Below are 24,225 nucleotides of genomic sequence, written 5' to 3' on the forward strand. Positions count from 1 at the left end.
TACATGAAGTTATTTGTTCAAACCTTAGAAGGTGATGCTAGAGACTAGTTTTCTTTCCTACCAGCGTGTTCTATTTCATCTTGGGGTGAATTGCATTCTGCCTTCATGGAGCAATTTGGAGAAAGGGTAAGCATATCTGATTCATATGACAAGTTTTTAAAGATTCATATTCAGAATGATGAACTTGTCTCTCAATTTAACATTAGATTTGAAAGAGTTTTGAATGAAATCCCTGAGAATTATAGACCTGATGATCAAATGTGTTTAGTAGTGTATTTTGATGTATTTGACAAGAAAATGAACTATCTACTAAGGGATAAAGAACCACAAACATTATATTAGGCTTTTGTGACTGCTAGGGATATTGAAAATAATTTGAAGTATGGATTGACTAGAGGTCATTTTTATATGTACGATTTTTTGTATAATGTGTTTGAAAGAAAGGATAAATGTGGTGTTGGTGCTTCAGTTTCAAATAGGCATATCAATACCCCTATTGTAGGTTTTAATCAAATGGAGAATTTAGATCAGAATATGTAGATAGGTAAGGTTATCTTGGTTACAAATGATGATACACATGTTCATGATGCTATAGTAGTAGGATATATCTCAAACTTTGATAGGGTTCAACAATGTATTAATATTGTAGATAGAGAATTAGTTACATTAGCAAGTTCTTATGATGTTGATTGTATACATGATTCTGTTGCTAATAAAGTTGTTGCACCTAGATCTCAGTTTTGTGCAAGTAAGGAAGCTAAGACTTGTCTCCATGATCATGAGTTTAATATTGCTGATCTAACATGCCATGGAAAGGTGATACAAAGTGAAGAATATGAATCACACTTATCGTAGTCACAGTTAGAAGAACATAGTTCACATGTTTCTAATGTCTCAGCAGTGGATGGTAATATAGATTCACTTGATCAGTTAAACAGGAAAGAAATAATTTATCTTCTTCATAGAGTGCATCATGTTGGGAATGTTATTAAATCTAAATTTGAAAGATAGTCATATCAATGAGAGTATGATGAAGTTGAAAGTCATGTTTCAACTGATGATAATAAAGTTGCCGATCCAGTGTATTGTAAAGAGGCATCATGTGAAGACACTAACGAGAGAGGTTACTCAAGTCAAGAAGAGGAAAGTGCTAGTGTTTTCATCTTCATGTGAATCAGATGCAAATTGGGAAGAAGAAAGAAATGATAGAAGTGAGTACTCTTTTATCAGTAAAGGTATGAATTCTTCTTTTGAATCTAAAAAAGAAAGTCCATCTCAGTTTTTGTGTTATACAAATCAGTTAGCAAATGAAAAATATGAAAGTGATTTATCCACAAAGTATGAAGATAAAGAGATAGTGAAATTAGTTGACGCTAATGAGTTTGAATATGAAGATTTCAGGGAAGAATTGTCAGGTGTTTTTATAATAGACAGTAAAGATTCAACATATAGTGAGATGTTTAGGAATGAATCAGGGTCTATTCATAATAATTATCCTAAAAAAGAAGGTAAAGAGGATGAAATTATGGACACTATATGTTTGGTAGAAGAAATAGAAAGAGAGTCTTCATATAGTTTTGACTTTTCTTCGTACACTAAAATTTTCCATGAGAAGAAAATGGGTAGTGAATTTAAAGTATATGATAATGTGTTATATGATGATGCTTGTGAGGACGAGCAACTCATGTTTTGTCCTAATGTTCAAAAGGGATCAATGCATGGAGTCATTAACCCATTATTTGAAGGAGACATGGAAAGTCTAGATTTAGTTGAGAATGAGTTTGATGATCATACATTATCTTATTGTTGTGAGAGATCAGATTGTTCTTCTTTCGGATATGATAGTGAAAATATTGATGAGATTGCATCTTATGAAATTGATAACAAGGTGTTTGATGAAGGTGTTTATGAAAATCAGCGTGCACCTTGTAATGAATTTTATGATAAATATTCTAATGAGATGACTAACCCACTTGCTTATCTCAGAGAATCATTTGAAGATCTCAGATTATTTTCAGTTTCTGACATTGATGACATGTGTGAGTACCAGTCAGATTGTTTTTCAGAGTACCATCTGGATGTGCACAAGGATACACAATTTCAAGGTATGAGTGATCCTTTTCCTCAAGTTGAATATGAAACTTTCATATTCGATATTGATAGCATGCATAAGTCATTCAATGGAAAGGATTTTCAGTTTGATATGTTTGAAAATCCTAATTAGAACCTTTATAATGAGCAAGTGATTGAAATTGAATTTAGTTTTTATATGCATTATGAAGGTGAAGTTGTAGTTTTAGTTTTACCAAGAGAGTTGATTCATGATGATAAGCTGATTGGTGAAATTGATAAAAGAAATATTTTCAGTTTACCTCATGCATGTTCAGATGAGAATTAGATTTATGACAGAGGTAAAAGTTCTTGTTGAATTTTGGTGGCCCAGGGCCATCGTTTATACATAATCTTAGTGGTAGCTTCTTGCTTTTGGAAAAGCTATCCGAGAGGAAAATTTTGGTCTCAAATTTAGCATTCCAACTAGAAAATCTTTGAATCTGCAACTTTGTTGAAAATTGTATATTTTTTTTGATGGGCACTAAAAAAACTCTTGTGAAAATTTACGATTTGTTATAGCTTAACTTGCATCTTGTACTAGTGAAACAACAAATGCTTGGAAATTTTTCTTTGAGAACAATCCAAAAAAGTAGTTGACATGCATAAAATTGTGTGATATTTTTAGCTTGGCATTTGACCAAATATGAAAATTTTAGTCCCTCCAACTTTAACATATTAATGAAAGTATTACTATTCTACTTCTCCATAATAGACCCAACATGCATAGAATTGCTTTTATCTAAAATATTGACATTTTATGAATCCATTCCAAGAAAAATGTAGATATACAATAAATGATGAAATAGAAAAATCAAAAGAAACGTGAAAATTTGGAGAGAAAGAGTTAGTAAATTAAGGAAAAATCTCTTTATGACTAATGACTATGGAAGAATCTTACTCAATCACAAAAGTTGGAATTATTAGTTAAAAATTACATTATAGAACCATTTAGATATATTATAAAAGTATACTAGACAAAAGAATTTTTGGTATTATACAAGCATATAACCCTAATAAAAATAAAAATAAAAATAAAAATCTAATAAAATGTACAAGGAAACAATCAACCTTAGTACTAGGAATAGCTACAAGTCTCGCACATATACATCCACATTCAATAAGAAAACTACAAATGATCTATAGCTTAATACATTGTAATCCTATAGGATATTTGAAATATATCAAAAGAAACTCGTCATCATCTATAACATAACCAAGTGAATCTTCCTTCATTATCTCTCTCTTTGTACATCCATGCTTTAATTTGAGATGAATAATATAACTCAAGGATATGGAAATCAATAAATAAATAGGGTAAAGGATAAGAAGATTAGAAATGACACACAAATGGGAACTTCAAAATATTAGAAATTCAAACTCCATCGTATCATAGGCTATGTTTCCAATTTGGGTTTGATACTAGTGGGTTTAGCTGTAAAATGATGCTCTAGTACTTGTTGTTGTCTTCTAAATGAGTACTAGTCTCCTGGCAACTATGATAATTTATGATGGAAAGGATTGGGCATGACGTTAGAATGTATTTTCCATGGAGTCTCAATATGGGATGTATGTGGGGATGGATCTCAGGGGTAGGGTGACCAATCAACTAGATCTAAAGTGAGGTTCCATAAACCTTCACTCAGCTTTTTCAAGCTAACTCAAGATATTGATTTAACTTTAGACTGTGTAAATTTTCATGTAGAACACTTCTTGCACAACAAAGGATTTTTGATGAAATGTGTTTAAAAAAAGAAATTAAAAAAATGTTATTGTATAGACAACAATATTTTAAAGGTGATGAGGACTAGACATGGCATTAGAAAATGTGTTCCATGAAGTCTCAATATGGGAAAATGTTGGGATGGATCTTTGGGGTAGGGTGACCAAGCAACTAGATTTTGAAAGGTTTGGAATCTTGATTTGGGGAGGGTCTATAAACCTTCATTTAGCTTTTTCAAGCTACTTCAAGATATCAATTAAAGTTTAGAGGGTCTAATTTTTCATGCACTATGCTTCTTGCATAACAAATAATTTTTTATAAAATGTGTTGAGAGAAAGGGAATTGAAATAATTCTATTCTATAGGCTATGATATTTTAAAGGTGGCAAGGATTAGGCATGGTATTATAACATGTTGGAGTATCAATATAGGAGAATGTTGGGATGAATCTTGGGGGCAGAATTGTAAGAATTTGCTTTAGGAAAAAATCACTCAAGGCTGAGAAGCTCAATAACTAGCGCAAAATCGACCAATAGAGTATGATCAGAATCAAAATATGAAATGCAATTGATGTATTGATTGATGTACAAGTACACTAGGAGTTCTTGTGATTGAGTTAGTGTGATGATGAGAGGATAAGCCTATAAAGGTGTGTCATGTAAAATTATGTTGTAGACACCATGTGCTAAAATAGAGTTGCTAACTCTTGTGTTGTCAACATGACAACTCATATGAGTATGCATACTCCTAGGTGTTTAACTAATAAATAATAAAATAATGCATTAACCTAAGTAAACTTAAGTAAAGTTTAAATAATAATTATTTACACTAACACCCTCCCTTAAGTGCAACTTAGGGGAATGCACTTAAGCTCACAAAAGCTATGATGAAAATGCATAATGGGTCCTAGCTACTAGGCCATGTTAGGTACCCATGTACAAATGAAATACTATACATACAATGAAATGCAATGCAATGTAATCTCTCTGAAAATTGAGAAAGAGGGAAAACCTCATGGGAAAAACCCTCCCCTAAAAAGAGAGATAAGTACAATAAAGAATGATGCATGCATGGATGGAGTAATCAAGGCCCCCCCATTATGACATACATCATGCTTATACAATAGAGAATCCCTCCATGAAATCCCCCCCTTAGTGAAGGATCTCATAATGATAAGTGCTTGAAGACAAAAGAAAATTCAATGCCTACAAATGACATTTCTCCCTTTAGGAAGAAGATACATGGATAGGAAGATGGAAGAGGGATCCATATGTAGTATGGTGTGGATGCAACCTCTGAAGTCTACTCATATGTCAATAAGTCCTTGATGAGTGTAGATGCCATGAACCAATCTGGTGGATGCCAAAAAGAAGGTGGCAAATAAGGTAGCATGTCCATGTATGAAAGTGAATCAACCTCTAAAGATAATGAAGCATCCTAATAGAATGATATGGGAAGATAAATAATGTAGCATCCCCTCAATTATGGATGCACACGCATGATAGAAGCTCCTTGATGACTGAAGAACCTGCACTAGGAGAGTTGAATGATATTCCTCCTTGTAGGAAGAAATGGTGTCATAGGTGTAGTAGAGAATGCTCCCTAATTGGTAGGAAGAATCCTCAAAAGTTATGATGTTTGAGGAAACTAGAGTACAATCTCCAAAGACTAATATGTCTCCTATGAAGTGAAAGAGTTCTCCTTCAACTGCTGTAAATAAGCCACAATCATGTTAGAATGATCAAGTGGTTGAGGGTCAAAGTTTTCCCTTGGAACAAGTGAAGAAGAAGTCTCCTCAATAAAGAGAAGATGGATGTCATCAATAATATCTCCCACATCTTCAATGTAAAACTCCACAAATAGCCCTACAATGTTTGGAAGGAATTCATCTCATGAAACTAAAGTAGGAAGACATGGTATATCCTATTGCACTAAATTAGGAGCATCTATGGCTGGAACTTGATTAACAGAAGCAACAAGAGCATCAAGAGGTGGGATCTCATCTAGATTTGAAGATACCATAACTGGAGTGATTGAAGATAGAATGTCTTTTGGAAATGGAGGAACTGTTGGATCTCCATATGATTTCCAAAGTTGCATCCAAATGTCATACAATTCAATTACCTTTCCAATGAAAACTAAACCATCAGCATTGAGACTTAAAAAATGACATATAAAATTATTTTAATAGGTGGCAGATCAATAGAAGAGGGTAGTTCTTTGGAACATAGATAAGGAAATACTTCCTTATGCTCTCTCCTTAGATGATCAATGATTAAAGTACTCCATTTGTGATAGTTCATTTTTGTGAACCTTGGTCTTATACCAAACTAACATGTGAAACAAAACTCCATGAGATCAATAAATTCAAAACTTGAGAATTTAATAAAATTCAAACAACACAGAAACTAGGACATGATCAGGGTAACACAAAATTTGAAAATTACAAGTAAAGAAACCCTAATCTATAGGATACCGTGACTTAAATGATTTTCACCAAAATTTTAGAACTCCTCTGCACTTGTGAAAAATCAAACCAACAGCGGCTTTGTTTGGGGATGATAGACTACTTAAGTCTATGCAAGAATTTAGAATCTATGGTAGAGTAGACCACATACTTGATACAATTATGACAACTTTTTCAGAGAGCATAGAGAAAAACAATAGAAATAGGGAAACAGATTGTATAGAAATATTTATAGGGATTTATAAAATATAAAAAATGTACAAGAACACAAGGAAACCTAAAATACTATTCATGGAAAACAAATAGTTTAAGAAAAGTACCTCTTCAAGAATTGTCCATGAATTGGCAATTCAAGAATATCTCCAGTTAAATCCTTCATAAAATATGAATCTTCTCCATTTTTATCACAAATGTTATATGGGCCAAGCCAGATTGGGTCAAATTTACCTTGCTTTCCTTTATCTTCCATTCTAGCATTCCACATCAATACCGTATCACCTATTTCAAATTTCCTCTCAATGGCCCTTTTGTCATATAAGTGCTTCATTTGTGATGCAACTTGGCATTCTGAATAGAAGACTCTCTCCTTGTTTCTTCTAATTGCAAGATATCATCCATTCTGAGTTGAATCTCATCAATGATATCATCTTCATATGGTTGAACAAATTAATACATCTTCTTTAGGTTATTCCGTGGAAGTATAGCTTGTATACCATATACCAAATCAAATAGAGCACATCCAATGGACTTTTTCATAGTAACCCTATTAGCCCATAGATCTAATGGCAATTTTGAGTCCCAGGCCTTCTTTTTCTCTCCTAAAATCCTCTTGATGATTTTTAATATACTTTTATTGCTTGATTCTGCCTGACCATTTCCTTGGGGGTGATAAGGTGATGATGTGTATTCTATAATGCTATACTCCTTACAAAAAAAATTATATTCCTAAGATCTGAAACACATAGCATTATTAGTTACACTCTTCTGTGGGAATCCAAACCTAGTCACAATATTATTTAGAATGAAATTAATCACTACTTTACTTGTTGCATTCTTAGTAGGAATTGCTTCAACCCACTTACTAAATTAATTAGTAGCCACTAGGATCCAAGAATGTCCAGCACAAGACCTATTTGAAATCTCACCAATGAAATGAATTCCCCATTATTGAAATGGTGCCTGCACTCCAACAGGTCTTAATGGTAAATTCCTAAAAAATTTTAACTTTTTACTAAACCTTTGACAAGCATCACATATCTTGACAAAATCATGAGCATCTCTGAAAAGTGTTGGCCACCAAAACCCAGTCCTAAGAATTTCATGAGTAGTGGTTTTAGCCATATAGTGCCCCCACACACACCTTCATACATATCTCTTAAGATATTTTTAGAATCAATTTCATTTACACACTTCAAAAGGAGCCCTTCCATATTTTTCCACCACAATTGCCCTTGCACTATGACATACCTTATGGCTTGCAACTTTAGAGGTCTTCTCTGGTTCTCTATCAATCTTGATGGAGATTTCATGTTTTGCAATTAATAGATCACATCTCTATACCAATCAGAGGTATCCATATAACAAAGATTATCCCTGCAACTATCATCAAGTTGATTGATTTAGTTTGCCTCTAAATTGACTTCTGTCATCAATTTGGCCAAACCTTGACCCCTAACCAATTTAGTGATCTGAATATCAATGTTAAATTCTTGTATTCTATTCATCCATCTACATCTTCTACCAGATACCTCTTGTTGTGAAAAAATGTCTTTTACCATAGCAGTAGGAACAAATGCAATAACAATAGCTCCCATTAAAGAACATCTAGAAGCCTTCACCCCTTTCACTAGTGCATATGCCTATTTCTTAGTTATATCATATTTGAGTTTTGCTGCCTATAATGATTTGCTAAAAAATGCAATGGGCTGCTCATACCCTGCCTCTTTTTTCTGTAGCAGTACTACAGCAACAATGTGAAATGAAGCAAAAGATTTCTGTAGTAGTACTGCAGCAACAATGTGAAATGAAGCAAAAGAAAATATATGGATTGGCTTGTCATAATTTGGTGCTTTGAGAACATGGGCATCTTTAATAGCTTTCTTAATCTTGTGGAATGCATTGCTAGGCTCACCATCCCATTTTATTTTAGACCCTTTCTTTAGCATCCTTGATATAGGCCTACTAATTTCTGCAAAATTCGTCACAAATCTTGTAAGAAAGTTGATCTGTCTAAAAAATGACTAAATTCCCTTAACACTCTTGGGCTTTTGGATTTTATCAATTGCTTCTACCCTTTCAGGGTCAATCCTCACTCCATGCTTTCCAACTAAATGACCTAACAACTTTCCCTCGATAACACCAAAATTACATTTTCTAGGGTTTAAAGATATACTATACTTAAGGGCTCTGATAAATACCTTTTCTAAATGCATGCAATGATCATTCTCATCCTTAGAATAAGTAGTTAAATCATCTTGATATACAACTGAAAACTTATCAATAATATTAGCAAAAGCTACATCCATTGCACGTTGAAAAGTAGCCCTAGCATTAGTAAGCCCAAAAAGCATCCTAACATACACATAAGTACCCCATGGAGTGGTGAAATTAGTCTTAAATTGTTCTAATTCCTTAACAACTACTTGATTATAAATTGAAAATCCATCCATCATAGACATAAGTTATGAACCAATGACCTTTTGCAACATGGTCTCCATATTTGGAAAACCATAGTTATCTTTTAATGAAGATATATTAAGATTCCTAAAATCAACACACAACCTTATATCTCCATTTCTCTTCCCTACTGATACTAAATTGGATACCCAAGAGGAATGTCTAATAGGCTTTATGATCCCAACATCTCTTAACTTAATCAATTCTTCTTGCATTTTAGGAGCCAAGGTAGGATTTGTTGGCCTCTGTTTTTGTCTAAAAGGCTTAGCATCTAGTTTCAAAGGGATTTCATGTAGAAAAAGATCTTCTCTATAAACCTTTAGGTCATCATATGACCATGCAAACACATACCTATATTTCCTTAACAGATCTATTAAACCTGCCTTATTTTAGGAGATAACCTCTTGTCAATATATACCTTCTTAGGTGCTTCTGCAGTTCCTAAATTTACCTCCTCCAGGTCTTTAGCATTATATTCACTAGTATCCAATTTTGACCTATCTTGGTTGTCAAAAATAATTTCTAAAACAACTAGACCCTTTGGGATTTTGTTTGTTTGTAATTGTACAACTTCCTACCCAAAAATAGTATCTTTTCAATTTATATTTTCTACATAGGTTGCACAATCAATCTCCTACCCAGACAACATATTTTCACAATTCAAAAATCTTAGAATATCCTTGTCATCTTCAAATACTTGCCAGTTCTAGACATTATCAGGAATAGAGGCCCTAGTCTGAATCTCGACTTTAGATATACCAGCAAATGTAATGTCATCAGGTTTTATTTTTATATTTGCTAGAAAATCTGCCATCTTATTGTTGGTTCTATACTTCCAAACTATCCCAAATGCATTAAAACATTCAATCATGTCCCATACAACATTTCTATATTTTTTATCCTTTTATTCTTTGACACATAAGCCTTTTTTACTTGGGATATAACCAATTTAGAATCTCCTATAACATGTAAACCATTTATCCCATGCTTATGAGCTAGTCTAAGTCCTAACATCAAAGCCTCATATTTTGCTATATTGTTAGTACAAAGGAAACTCAATGTAAAATAAAATTTGTATGTTACCCCAGCAGGAGAAATCAACAAAATACCTGCACTTGCTCCATCTTTGCAACAAGCACCATCAAAGAACATGGTCCATAAATCACCTTTATCTATTTTTATGTGAGCTTCTACTTCCATTTGAGATCTATTCTTGCCTTTCTTTAAAGTCAGAACCTCAGCTCTGAATGCATTGACATCTATATCCACAAAGTTTTTCATATCATCCTTAATCTCCTCTTCTATCATGTATATGCTCTTTGGTTCTCTATTTATTTTTACCAAATTCCCATCAATGTTAAAAGTAGCAAATGATAGATCACATTGTAAAAAAAATTCGATGGCAACACTCCAGTTTCTAGATAATAACATGCCATACTGACGTGGAATATCCACAACCAATACACTCATGGTAATTTCTTTGTCTAGACAAGCTATTAGTCTATAGGGTAATGCATTAATAGTACCTATGACTGTCACTTCTCTTTTTTCCATGGCACAACATCTTCCCTTAGTAGTATCAACTTTCAAGCCTAATTCATTCATTATTTCAAAGGGCATAACAGTGTTCAAAGCACCAGAATCAATCATGCAATTTTTTAATGTTTTACCATTCACTAAGATACTCAAGAAAAATGGCTCTACACTTCCTAAAAATTCATTTATTGTGTTATCCAAAAACATCTATGGAATTTGGTACACAACCACTTTAGCTTCTTTATCATTCACTTCTTTAGGATCATGACTTTCATTACAATCTTGTCTTACCCTTATATCAGTATTTCCCAACCATCCTAAAGCTTTATTTCTATGTTCAAGGATTCTTAATAATTCAGACAAAGAGACTTTGATAATGATTTTTGGTAACATAGTAGTCATATCTATAGAAGAATTAGATGATCCATCAATAGCCATATTCCTTTTGTAATGATGTTTATCCAAAATGTTTACAACACCTTGGCGATTTTTGTCACTTATAGTTATTTCTTTTGGTATCTTCTCATCTAACTTCTTTGGAGCATTATTTAGGGAGTCACAAACCTTAGGACTATCCCTCTTCTTAGGTTTCCATTTTTTATTGGTAATTTTAACCTTCTCAAAAAGGGTTTTTTTAGGCTTCACAACTCCCCCTTTTTAAAGATTAACTCCCTTTATAAACATGCTAGCCACCTTGTCATTACCCTCTTTTTTAGCCATGTTTCTAGTCTGCACTTGAGCTACCATGTTAGTAGTAATTTGATCAATCTCTTCCCTAGAAGGCTTCCTTAATGTCACCTCTTCTTTACCATTTACCATATTACACACATCATCTTCACTATCACTCTCATCAGAGAAGACTTGCTGCTGCATGCCATTTTGAAATTTTCTTTGCTCACTTACATCTCTGTCATAATCATCACAATTAGAATAATCACAGTGTGACTCAAATAGAATACATTCTACATTATCATTATTTTCTTCATGTTCTTGAAATTTTTCTACTACAGTATGATTTCTAGGGAATGACAAGGCTACTGCACAAGATTTAGGGGCATGGGGTAATCGACACACAAAGCACCATGTAGGTTCAACAATGAATTCAGTATCATCCACTAAATTTATAGATTTTGTGGACAAGGGATTAGGGGTGACTTTGTTGTTGGTATTATTGGGGGGATGGACATTAGGCTGACCATCTTTCCAGGTGGTATTATAGGGGAAATTTTGCAACCTATTCTATCTATTGAAATTTGATTGGTAAGGGACTCCTATCATTTTTTATTTGAGGGACATTTAGAATCTTTATAGCATTTAGAACTTGACTTATCTCGCTATGCTCTTGCTTTTTTCCACCTCCATCTTTTTTATCCTCCTTTCTATTTCCCTTATTTCCAAATAATCTAGGATCATCTCTTTTACTTTCCAACCTTCCTGAAATTCTCAAGTTATTTTTCACATTTATAGCAATTCTAAAAGCATCTCTTAAAGTCCTAGGTTCTTTATCCCTAAGCTGGTATGCCATTTTTCCATCAAAAGCATTCAAATAGGTAATAAAATAGATCTTGTGATCAACTCACATGGCTTGCATGAGCTTATACATCCTGTTTTGGAATCTATTTTTGAATTTAGTGACAAACCCATTAGGTAACCTCTTAATATTACTGAATTCACTTAGGATATAGCTTTGATTCTTCTTGTCACCATATTGCTCTTTGAAATAGTACTCAATATCCTTCCAATCAACAATTGATAATTCAAGAAGTCTCTTGAACCATTCTCTAGCATTTTTCGTTAATGACTGAACAAACAACTTCATAATAACATCTTTAGCCTCAACCTCATAATTACTCATCATATCAAGAAAACTTCTCAAATGGTCCTCACAAGTGATAGCATTGTTCCCAACAAATTTAGGTAACCTTTTCCTTATTTCTTATGGGATGGGGTTAGGGTAACTAGGGATTCCATCAAAACATATCTGCCTATAACCCTCTAACTCAATAGGACTCCTTTATAAATCAATCTTAGGGTGATGGTCAACATCTCTCTTAGTATTATCCACAATATTACTAGTGCTAACATCACCAATAGATTTATTAAGATATACTTTATGTGAAAATGAAGATAAGAAAGAAATAGGTACCTTAGTAGTATTTTGATTTGCATCATTAGTTCCATCACCATCTTTAGACATAACTATAGACTGCCTCCTGACATTTTCCAAGAATTTGATCTTGTTGTTTATCCTAGCTATGGCTGCTTCATATTCTGCAATCTCCAACCTCTTAACCAAAGAATCCTTTTCTTTTCTTTTCTTCTCCAACTCAATATCAAAAAGTGACATAGAATCATGGATCTAAATAATCTTTGTTGTTTCCTTAATCTTAACACCGACCTCCTTTTGTTTCCCTTTTTCTTTAGCCTCAACAACATGCCCTACATCTTTAGATTTATTGTTGTTAGCTTCTAGAGCACTATAATTCTTAATCTATTGTATTATAGGTCCTTCTAAGTTCATACTTTGAGTTTCCAAAAGCTTTTATTATTGTATCTTAAGTTGTTCTACTTGACCTATAATCTCTGGTTGCCATGCATTGGTTGCTATTTCATTTATCTTTTTTAGGGCAGCAATTCTTCTAAGTAATGTCTGCTTTTGTTCAAAATCTTTCATAATCTTTTCTTCCCTCTCCTTTTGCAATTTCTTATTTATGGCTTCTTGCTTGGCAAGTTGCATTCTCAAGACCTCAATCTCATCAAGATCAGGGATATCAAACTTAGAACTAGCAATTTTTTCATCATTAAAACTCTCAAGATCTAGATGTTTTGGTCTTACTTCTTCTTGAGAATAATTAGATAGGAAAGGGTTTGTACTTCATTGAAAAAGATTATTGCTATTTCTTTTGTCTAAACTAGGTGTATTGTGCGGCCCTATAGTTTCTTGACATATCACTTTGGGTGTGCTAAAAAAGTTATCACCAGATAATCCAGGATGGGATCTAGAACTTTGGCAAGATGATTCCCTTTCCATAGTAGAAAAATGAACATTCTCTCCTCTTATTACTTGCTCTTGGGGATGGTCTTCTCTATGCATCTAAGATCTTTTCACAGCCCAATTATGTCTTCCCTTAGGAGGGAGATCAATTTGTAATTTGATTCCTTGGTTTTTCTTCACATTTTCCCTTGTGTTCTTCTTATTCTCCATGATTTGAGACAACAAAATTCTAAGTATGACACTAGTTAAGACCTTCTGAGTCACCACCCACCCTATTAGAATGCAAATTTTTTTGAATAGATCACAATTACTTCACAAATGATCACAGGAAAAATGCAAATAACCCTCAAAACCATAGAAAAGTTCACGTTAAAATGCCTACCTTAGACTCTACCCAAGGGAAACACAGATCTCAAATGAGACACTGGTTTATGACACATAAAGTGTTATTTCCCTAGTAGAGTTTCCATTTTGTTGGAGTTTGAAACTACTGAACAACAAAATGCTCAATATCAAAGTTGTAATACTCACATAACCTAAGGATCAACTACTTCCTAGTAACAATTACATGTGCAAACCACTTAGACCCAACATCAACAAAACCAACAATGGTTTCCTACTCTTTAGGCTCTGCAAAACCAAGGTGGGTACACCTAGGGATGATTCAAATGCAAACTATTGTATGAAAATTATCTTAGTTTCATTCTAATTCTCATCTTGTATCTTCAAAAACATACACAATTCATCCAATTCTTTAATATTTTTAGGTTTATATACATCCCTCATGAGCAGATCTGGTCATGCTTCTCCTAGGGTTCAATTTTTTTTTGGAAATAACAGCTACCCAAGACTTAGAAACTAGATATAAACAAGTGGTGACCAGCATTTGTAACTTTGAACAAAATAGGATAAAATGAATTTGATTTTATAATCGATTTGATATGTGAAAGTAGAATTTACTCTCAATTATTTCTTATTTGTGTGACTAGTGCCTTATCCATGGGGGCAAAGAGTCAACTACTGGCAGGAGATCTGGTTCAAATAACTTGTAAATGAATTTATCAACTACAATCACCCATTTCCATTCTTATAAAATATCCCTTTCATAAACTCATGAATTCTATTTTTAACTGAAGTATTTACATAATCCCTTGAATCAAAAGCAACAATAAAATCAATATAAAACCCATCTAGACTACATTCAATCAATTGAACCTTATTCAAATGACCTCAAAATTAACAAACTCATGAAATGGAGACAAAAATTGGTGACACATATCTAGTGTAAATACCCTTTTGCATTATCCTTTCAAATGACTAATACAATAACCAATAGAAACTCAATGAGAAACCCATCAATTCATGTTGATACTATCATTTCTATGTATCATCATAAAGTACATAAGTGGAAGTAAACTCAAAAAAACTACATATGATAGGACTGATTGTACTTTCTTTAAAATTGAAAAATATACAAGTATTCAGACCCGTTACAATGACTTGAAAACTCATTTATATAAGCATGAGTTGCAACAAGCAAAGAACAATTGTGACTAACATGTGTCCTTTTACAACAATAAATAAAACAACCCTTTTCAAAATATCTGACACCTTAATTCAAAAAGAAACAACAAAAATAGCTGGAGCATCAAATCTTTAATTTTGTCTTTTTCTTTAACTGCCCCTTGATGGTAAAGCCTTAATTTCTGTGATTACTTCCCATACAATAACCTCCCTCTTTTTTGGCCACTTGAATTCTTTGGTTGTTGCTAATTCACCAAAAGATTTTTTCCACCTGGCATTAGTAATCACTTTCCCTTCTATGATAAATCTATTCATCTCAGTTTTAATTTTGAATAGAGTATCAACAAGTTCATTAAAATCACATTCATCAATATCACCTTCAAAAATGGATGCCACCTATAGAAAGTCTACAAAATGGTCAAAAGAATTAGACCATTCATTTAAATCCTTTACTTGGTTTTCATAATCAAGGATAGAAAGAATTAAAGAATAAAAACCATTTGTAAGCACTTTCATCTTGTTTTGAATTGTTGCCAATTTTCTTGTGAAGAACTACAATAGATCCTTTACTTTTCCCATGCCCTCTTTAATAGAAATAACCTTATCAAAAAGTTCTAGCTTCTTGGCTAGAAATGGTATTAACCTATCAAAGAATTGCATGTAAGGTCCCCATTGTTGGAAAATTGGATCAAGCAATCCTATTGCTTCTTTGCACATTTGTTCTGTAGATTGTAAGTTGATAAATGCATTATATGCATCTTGAGAGATTCTCTTCAAGATGCTTATCCTGTGACTTAGCACATTCATCATAACATTCTTCTTTGTTGCATTGTCATATTGGGGCACTTTTGCTTCCACATTAACCATAGGCACTGGCACTGTCACCCCTATAGGTATATCTTTTTTTTGGGATTTTGCTTCCATAGTGTGCTTTACATCTTCTAGGTATCTACGTGCATTTTCCACCTCCTTTGCAGTCTTGATTTAGTCTTTTATGGATGCCACCTCTGCTTGTAGGCTTTGAATTCTCCCTTCCAACTCCTCTATCCTTTGCTTTTACACATAACTCATCTTGAGCTCTTCCTCATACAGTTTCCTGACATCTAAACATTCATTATATGCAACAACTATCCTATCCTCAATTTGATCTACCTTTTCCTTATTCATGAGTGCAAAGTGTTTGACTAGGCTAGAGATCTCTTTTCTAGTGGTATTGTCTAGTGTCCACACAATCATGTTTCCCTATGCAGTCTCCTGTATGTCCATCATTTTAGGCTTTTTGGTGTCTGGGGTAACACTCGATACTGCTAGGTTTTTGTGTCTATATTGAATAATGACCCACTCTTCAGTCCCTCACTACTATTGGCTTCATAGCTGATTGCTTTGTCTTGTCTCCCCATTTGATCAAGAAAAAAAGCTCTCTCAATGTCCCAATTTGGTACTAGAATCATACCACTCTTATGCACCAACTCCCTAGCTTCTGTAAGGGACATTGTTTTACTATCTAGATCATAAGCCAAAAATTTATCAACCAATTCTTTATTCTTCACAGGATCTTTTCCTGGCATGAGGCTCAATGTGAGCTCATTTTGCTTTATTTTATACAAAAAACTTTTAAATTTTGATGATTTAATGAAATCATCATCCTCCATAAATTTTTCAAATTGGATGAGTCTATCATCCAACTTAGAAGCTGCAATTTGTAGATCATTAGAGGCTCTTCTTGCCTCTGTTGCCCTTTGATGCAAGTAATTTTGCCTGATGTCAGCAATATTGGTCATTTCCTAGCATTACTTGCAGAGACCTACTCACCACCCTCTCTGGGATGTGCATTATTTTTTGCCTCTTATTTCCTTTTGGCACCCAAGTTGAAGTTTATGGCTACTCCTCCTCAACATCAACCTCTAATTACACATATGGCTTAGGGAATTATCTATTCACAGTGGCCTCCTCTCCCTCTGGCTTAGTTGGCATTTGAGACATGATATAATAGAAAATTTCTACCATCTTTCTCAAATTACCATGGTATGGAATTATTGTATAGAAACCTTTGAAATCAGGGTTGGTCCTTTTTAAGGCCTCCTCCACCTTCCTTATTTCACCATATTTCCCTAGCAGCTCATCAACTTCCCCTGTTGCTACTATGTTAGCAATCAAATCTTTTACAGGGATTTTCTTGCTAGGAGGTAGAATGTAACCCCTGATGGCTTTAACCTCATTTGTGATGTAATTCTCTAGGTCATACATTTTATAAGGCCTAGTAGCAAACGTATACTAACCTAGGTATTCACTCAAATTTTCAAATGCATTCTTTCCAATCTCAAAATCTCCTATCTTGAAACTTCTACAAACAAATGTGGGTTTGTGCAAAGAGGGAGGAATCATCTCTTTGTTCATTAATAGAAACTACCAAAAAAATTCAATAATAGCTATCCAAGGGGGTAAATATTTAGGTAGTATGTGAGGAGGCTGTGGGCATGCATTCACTCTCATCAATGTGCACTCCTTAAACAAAAATATGTCTTCCCAGTTATGATCCAATTTAGTTTTCTCATCCAAAAAGAAGGTCTAAGCAATATTTTCAAAACATTTGGGGCCCTAAAGAAAGTATGTTCCAATTGCCTCATAATCACAAAACTGAACAAATTGAAAAATACAAGTGCATTTGAATAATGGAAATTTCTATCCCAAATGTGAGTCCATAGTTGCATAGGTAACTCACCAAATTCATCAGAAGTTTGATCGATGAAGTCCCAACTGATGTAACCAATGTTTTAATACAAGATCAGGTGCATCAACAATAAGTAATGATGAAATTTGAAATCTTTCATTTCTCCTTTCTTTGCGTTGACAATTTGATGGTGCATACTCTCCATGATGAACCCCTTTGCATCATCACTTCCCAGCACTTTGTGCAATCTATATACACTATTCTTGAAGTAATTCTTAAACTTGCTCAAGGGAAAATGATCTTCTACCTTCTTAGGTATCAACCCTACTTTCTTGACATTATAAGGGATGTGGGGCAACATCAAATTGTTTTAAAAATGGGTCTTATTCCTTCCAAATTTCCCTTGGAAATCCTCAATATCAATAGGCACATCCATTTGTCCATCTAATCCAAAAGCTTCTATGAAAGAAGTTTTGTCCAGTGTGCATAAAAAACTCTTGTTATATGCCTATGGAATGTCCTTGTGACTAGATTGTAAGAATTTATCAGTGATTTTAACAAGTCCACATCAACAAATACCTTTGGGAATATTAGTTTTGCCATGTTCATGTTCCATAGGTTGTAGACTGGTATGTTTTCAGTTCTATTCTAGTAGAAATACATAAACAGACCAAAACCATCAATCCTAGGGCATTTTGTATCTCGACATAGGAAGTAAGGGTCTTTGAAGATATGGTCAGTTGCTGAAATTGCATTGGATGAACCTAGAAGAGTTTTTAGCCAATCTTTTGGGTGCTTATTTGGCTTTCTAACCCTTGACATCTTTTTTATTTTAACAACACCCTTCTTCCTTTTTTCTTCAACTGTAACCTCTACAACATAATCACCCTCATCTTCAACCTCTACTTCTTCTGTAGGGACCTCTTTGACTTCCTTGTCAGCCATTTTCTCTGCAAATTATATCTCAAACTCTTGCAACAATAACATAGAAATCACGAAGCTATGGACACTTTTGAATTTTAGAATAGAAACACAAGCTCTTGAAAATGGCAAGTATTCTGATGTTCAATCAAATCTTTATGGTTTAATCATGCAATCTACTAACTTTTTAAATAAATTTTTCATGCATGAGCTTTAAAACCATTCTTGTAGGGTGTCAGCAAAGTATATCAACCGTGAAATTCGATCTTGGTGTACTTCTTAGTGTTTTATTTTACTTGGCTATGGTGAATTTGTCCTTTCTTCTTATTTGGCATGACACCTCAGCTGCTCCCTTTTCCAATTTTGGTCCTCCATTTACACGCTGAGTCAAAATCCTTCAATCTTTGTAACCCTAAAAATACACTTATCAAGCCTTTCCATCTGTCTGGTGATACTTTAGAATGCTCCAAGCATAGAAATGCTAGGGTTTCTTAAGCACTGCATTGAAATTCCTTTTACGCTCTTAAGCAACCCTTCATATTGTAGAATCTCAAACCTTCTTATTAGATCCTTATGTGATTATTCTTGGACACATTGTTCATACCAGCCTAAAGCATTGACTATACCTTTCACTTTACCATTCATGCTCATATGCACATATACCACTGGAGCCTCTAAAAACTTCTTTACACTTTTATACTCATTTCAACATTTGGAGCATCGTAACACTTTTCACATCCATCCTTCGTTCATACGCTTAGGGCTTTACCCATGGCATCGTAATGCTTTTTACTTTCTTTAATCTCTTTTACACCCACACAGGCTACCTTATCCTTGTAACACTAGGAAACTTTTACAATTTACCTCCTGTTCTTTCATTTCTCCCTTCTCATACAAGTGTAAAGCCTTTTTTTCATTCTCCATCTCTCTTTTACACTTATACACTTAAACTTAGCTCATAACCACAGAGAAAAGGATGAAACAACTCTTTGTTCATATGGTGACCATGCAATCGTAAGGATGTAATGAGAATTTATTCTTTTCACCTATCAATGACCTAGATCAGATCTCAGGAGAACAAAAAAGGAACATCATTGTTGATTTTAGGCACATGTAGAATGAAAAACTTAAGTCATCTGCCACACAGGCTAGGCCCATCTAACATGTGTGATGTGTCACCATTTGATTTTTTCTCATCACGGCCCATCTGACAACTCAATAGGTCCCACACAACATGTTCCTCTTTATAAAATTGCTTTATGGTTACTCGTGAGTCTAAGCAGCGAATGCCGGTAAACAAAATTAAACTTTACTTTGCTCTTATGAGTCCCTCTTACACGTAGAAGCATAAAACCACTTTATGTCTCCTCATGAGCCATCCTTTATGCCATCTCAATATATTAGACCTTTATGCCATTCAATGTAATGTAAGTGTGTAGATCAAACCACAAGACCCTTCCACCCATCCACTCAACACTTTACTCATATTCCTGTAAAACCATCTGACATTGTCACTTTTAGACCTATTACACTCATACACTTAATAGAATAACATATGACCAGAAATACTTTAATAAAATCCTTTTTCTCTTCTTCTTGACTTATCACCACGAAACCATAAGCCCTTCTCTAAAGCATAACAAACTGTTACGCCTCTCTGCCCTATGATAAATCGTATTGCCAAAGGACTCCAAAGTGGACAACTCTGCTATTACAAAAGACACAATTGTATTCTTGTGAGACATGACATCCTTTATGCCTTTACAATGCTTGGTCAAGCATGACCACATAAATAAAAACAAAAAAGCATTTCGTTCTTATGGGAAACCTGAACACCATAAGAGTGTAAAAGGAGGAACTTAGGCACTTGCAAACCTTTTCAAATTTTGAAAAATAAACTAGGGTTTAAATAGGCTTAGGACATTTTTTAATGACTGTGTTGATGAAAAACCTTGAGAGTTTAATAAAATTCAAAGAACACAGAAACCAAGGCATGATTAGGGTAACACAAAATTTGAAAATTACAAGGAAAGAAACCCTAATCTGCAGGATATCATGACTTAAATTATTTTCACAAAAAATTTAGAACTCCTCTGCACTTGAGAAAAATCAAACCAACAGACTTAGTATCCCCTTGTCATCACCAAAACAACATAAAATCTTAGAAACATGCCCTAATAGGTAGTGGTGATGGATTGACTTGGGGTTTTATTCTAGAGTCCCTAGATTAGGATCTTCTAGCACATAACATAATTCCTCCTCCTCATGCTAAAACTAAACAACTAACTCTTAAGGATTACCAAATGAAGGAGGTTATATTGGGAAAGCCCATGGTGGATACCATGAAAGTGTTGATCACTATCGGCCTTAAACAAGTGTTCAAACAAATGGATTAGGATAAGTCAAAGTTGATAATGATGTGAAAGTAGAAAAAGTTGTTAAGAGGCTAATTTAATGAAGTGGTAGGGCCCATTGATCTAAATAATCTTGAGATCACTCTTGGAGTTGCAATTGAAAAGAAGCAGGCAGGAGCACAAATGAATTCATTTTTGGACGCATGTCAGCAATGTTGTGACAATTTTGAGAGAGAAGTACAAATAATATAGGGAAATTTGAACCTATTGCACCATATCTAGGCTAATAATAAGAATTTGGTTTCCATTATAAACCAATATTTTGGGCTGATGGATGAAGTGCATACTTAGACTAATGATCTACAAGCACTTATATTTATTAAGTGACAAAGGTACCAGATACTGATAGAAATATACTTAGTAGAGGAGCTAGATAAGCTAGAAAATTGGATAGAGAAGATATCCTTGGGAAATAATGTTATGGAGGGATTACATAAGGGAATCCAAAAAATAAAGGATAAAGCTCAAGAAAATTTTTTGGAAGTGGAAAGGTACTATAATGCCACTAGCCTTGAGGTTTTTGAAGATGAGTCAAAGATAAATATTTCCTCAGTGAAATCAATAGTTCAACAATTCAAAGACACATTTGAAAATGCTTCGTCAAAAGATGATGTATGACAAACATTCATAATTAAAGAGGCATTATTGGATCTAGACACTAAGCTTGAGGATTTTGTAGAAATTAGGATAGAAGTAAGCAACTATTGACAAGTAGTTAAGAATAAATATGATGCATTAGATTTATTGGAGGCTAGTGAAGTTGTAGAAATAATAGATATGTTCAAGGGAAAACATCTAGACATGGTTTGGGTATAAAGGGGAAGAAAACCCAGATGTTGGAAATTCAGTTTTGACACTTGGAAGATTTTTTTTGGATTTTTGGAATCTGTCATCAAGGTGCACAGGTGCACTTTTCTTAGAGATGCACCGATAATTTTGATAAGAATTAGTGCACTAATAGTTAACTGTAAGTTTCTATTTTAGAGCATTCCATGCACTAGAATTTCATTTTGACGAATGTTTAACTACTAGAAATGCCTAGAGAAGGTCAAATTTCCATTTTTTGAAGTCTTAGAGACTTCTTGATCATCTCATAGTTCCTATCTTCTCATTATTTTATTTTTTTATGTCATGTAAAGGATCATGCACCCATTAATTGATATAAACAAAGGTGGAGCCCTACTTAGCACCATTTAGAGAGTCAACTTGTATATAACTAGATTTGTTTTATTAGTTTTTAGCATAAGTTTGCATTAAAAGAGCTCTTACTCCTAACACAAAGGGAGGAGAGGATTTATTTTAAATACATGGATGTAATATGTGCTCTAGGCCATTATTTTGATGCAATAATAAATGCTATTGGTGCTCTCATTCCGAGTGTAGTCATTCTTGTCGGAGTGTGTTATTTTTGTGAATGTATGTTCATGAATAATAATGGAGCCAATCATTTTATTGTGTTGTTATGGTTATGCGATCTTTTAGTTCTAGTGTTTGCCTTATGTTAACAAATTCCAATGTTGTGACGTATTGGACAAAGGATCATCTTTGTTCTTGAATAGCATATTGTCTCATGTGAGTGCAATTTCCATGGCCATGTAATTTGATGAAATGTGAAACATATTTTGGTTATTATTGAAGTTCCCATTGACAATTGCATTAGTGGAGTTGAGGAAGTGTTGCTCCTAATTTCATTTGTTTCCTAATAAGATCATTTTGATAATTTAATTTGCAGATGTGTTGTTACTTTGGCTTATGCCTATTAGGGATTTCCCTTTCAGTTATTTGCTTAAAATCTCTTGTTACTCTATCTTTGTTATTTTCTTATAAAAAATTTGGTTAGAATAGGAATTCATATAGTTGCATTGATAAAATTGCATTAATCATAAAATAGAAAAATACAAAATAATATCTCTATGTGGTTACATTTCAGCAACATGCGTGTAGATTGGTTGGAACCAGCAAAGGCCTCCTTGTGAACATACACATTTATCTTTAATTGAGTTACCCAACTGATTGAAAAATAGCCATCCAAAATCTTGGAGTTAGTCATTGATCATCTTTTCAAGAGAGGGATTCAAAAGGATCTCTGTCATTTAGCATCATGCAAAATGATAGCTCAACAACCCCCACCCCAATTTTACCTTTGTATTGAAGTATTTTTGGATTACCAAATCAATGTGTTATGTGTTGAATCTTTTATTGATGATTATGTTTTAGTTTTACTATTTTATTATTTTTAGTTAAATATATGAGATGGTTTAGGTGTGAAATTAGTAATTTGGTTTTATAAGTCAAAGTTTAAGATCATGATTCAACCCACACCCCCAATATCTTGCTTCCCATTAATGTTTCCAACAATAGGTATAAAAGCTCAATTCTCTTATTAGGGAGCCTAAAAACTTGAGAGGATTAGAAAATGGAGATGGAAGTGTATACAATAGGAAAAATCATTGAAAATTAGATGATTGAAATACGTATCATATTGCAATAATTAGAAGGAGCAAAAGAAGAGTTAAGGAAATCCCTGAAAAGAAGGAAAGGGATAGCTATTTAGAAAAATGACACACAATACAAAGAAGTTGATATACAAGGACTACTTAATAGTGGAAAGACTGCTAGTGATAATGAAGCATTAACAAAACTATTGGAGAAAAATAGTGCCCTAACCAAAGAAGCAAAAGATCTCAAGAGAGAATAGGAAATCCAATCAGTTGCAATATGTGAAGCAATGGAACAAAAGAAGAAAGCAATGGAAGACAAGCTCGTGGATGAAGAAGACAAAAGATAGATGGCTATCAAACTTGAAGAGAGATCATTTAAAGTATAGAAGCTTACAAACAATCAGCTAGACATGATAAATCAATTAGTAGTTGAAAATTAGGAAACAAAGAAAAAGGACTTGGAGATCACAAACCTAAGGTCAGTGGATGAGAAATTGAAAAGTGAGTTAAGGCATGAAAATGAACTTATGGAAAGAATGAACAAACCAAATGAAGCTATCAAACACTTTGAAGAACTGTAGAGGTCACCTAGAACAAAAACCCTCTAGACTTGGATACAACAAGAACTTTTCATCTACTGAAGAAGGAGAATCATCAAAGAGTGGAGAACAAAGGAATGCCAAATCCAAAGGCAAACATTCATTTCATCACTATGGTAAACTTGCACACACAACAAACATTTATAGAAG

The 24,225-nt window shown here is 33.7% G+C and overlaps 1 pseudogene; it reads right to left on the reverse strand.

Annotated features, from left to right (window-relative positions):
* The window catches only part of LOC149551936 (ent-kaurenoic acid oxidase 1-like), a 47,448-nt pseudogene extending 28,803 nt beyond the window's left edge, over positions 1–18,645 (reverse strand).
* Between the last annotated feature and the right edge of the window lie 5,580 nt (positions 18,646–24,225).

The sequence above is a fragment of the Cupressus sempervirens genome, chromosome 6, assembly GCF_028749045.1.
Source record: "Cupressus sempervirens isolate cs-2001-9-10 chromosome 6, ASM2874904v1, whole genome shotgun sequence".
Lineage (NCBI taxonomy): Eukaryota > Viridiplantae > Streptophyta > Pinopsida > Cupressales > Cupressaceae > Cupressus > Cupressus sempervirens.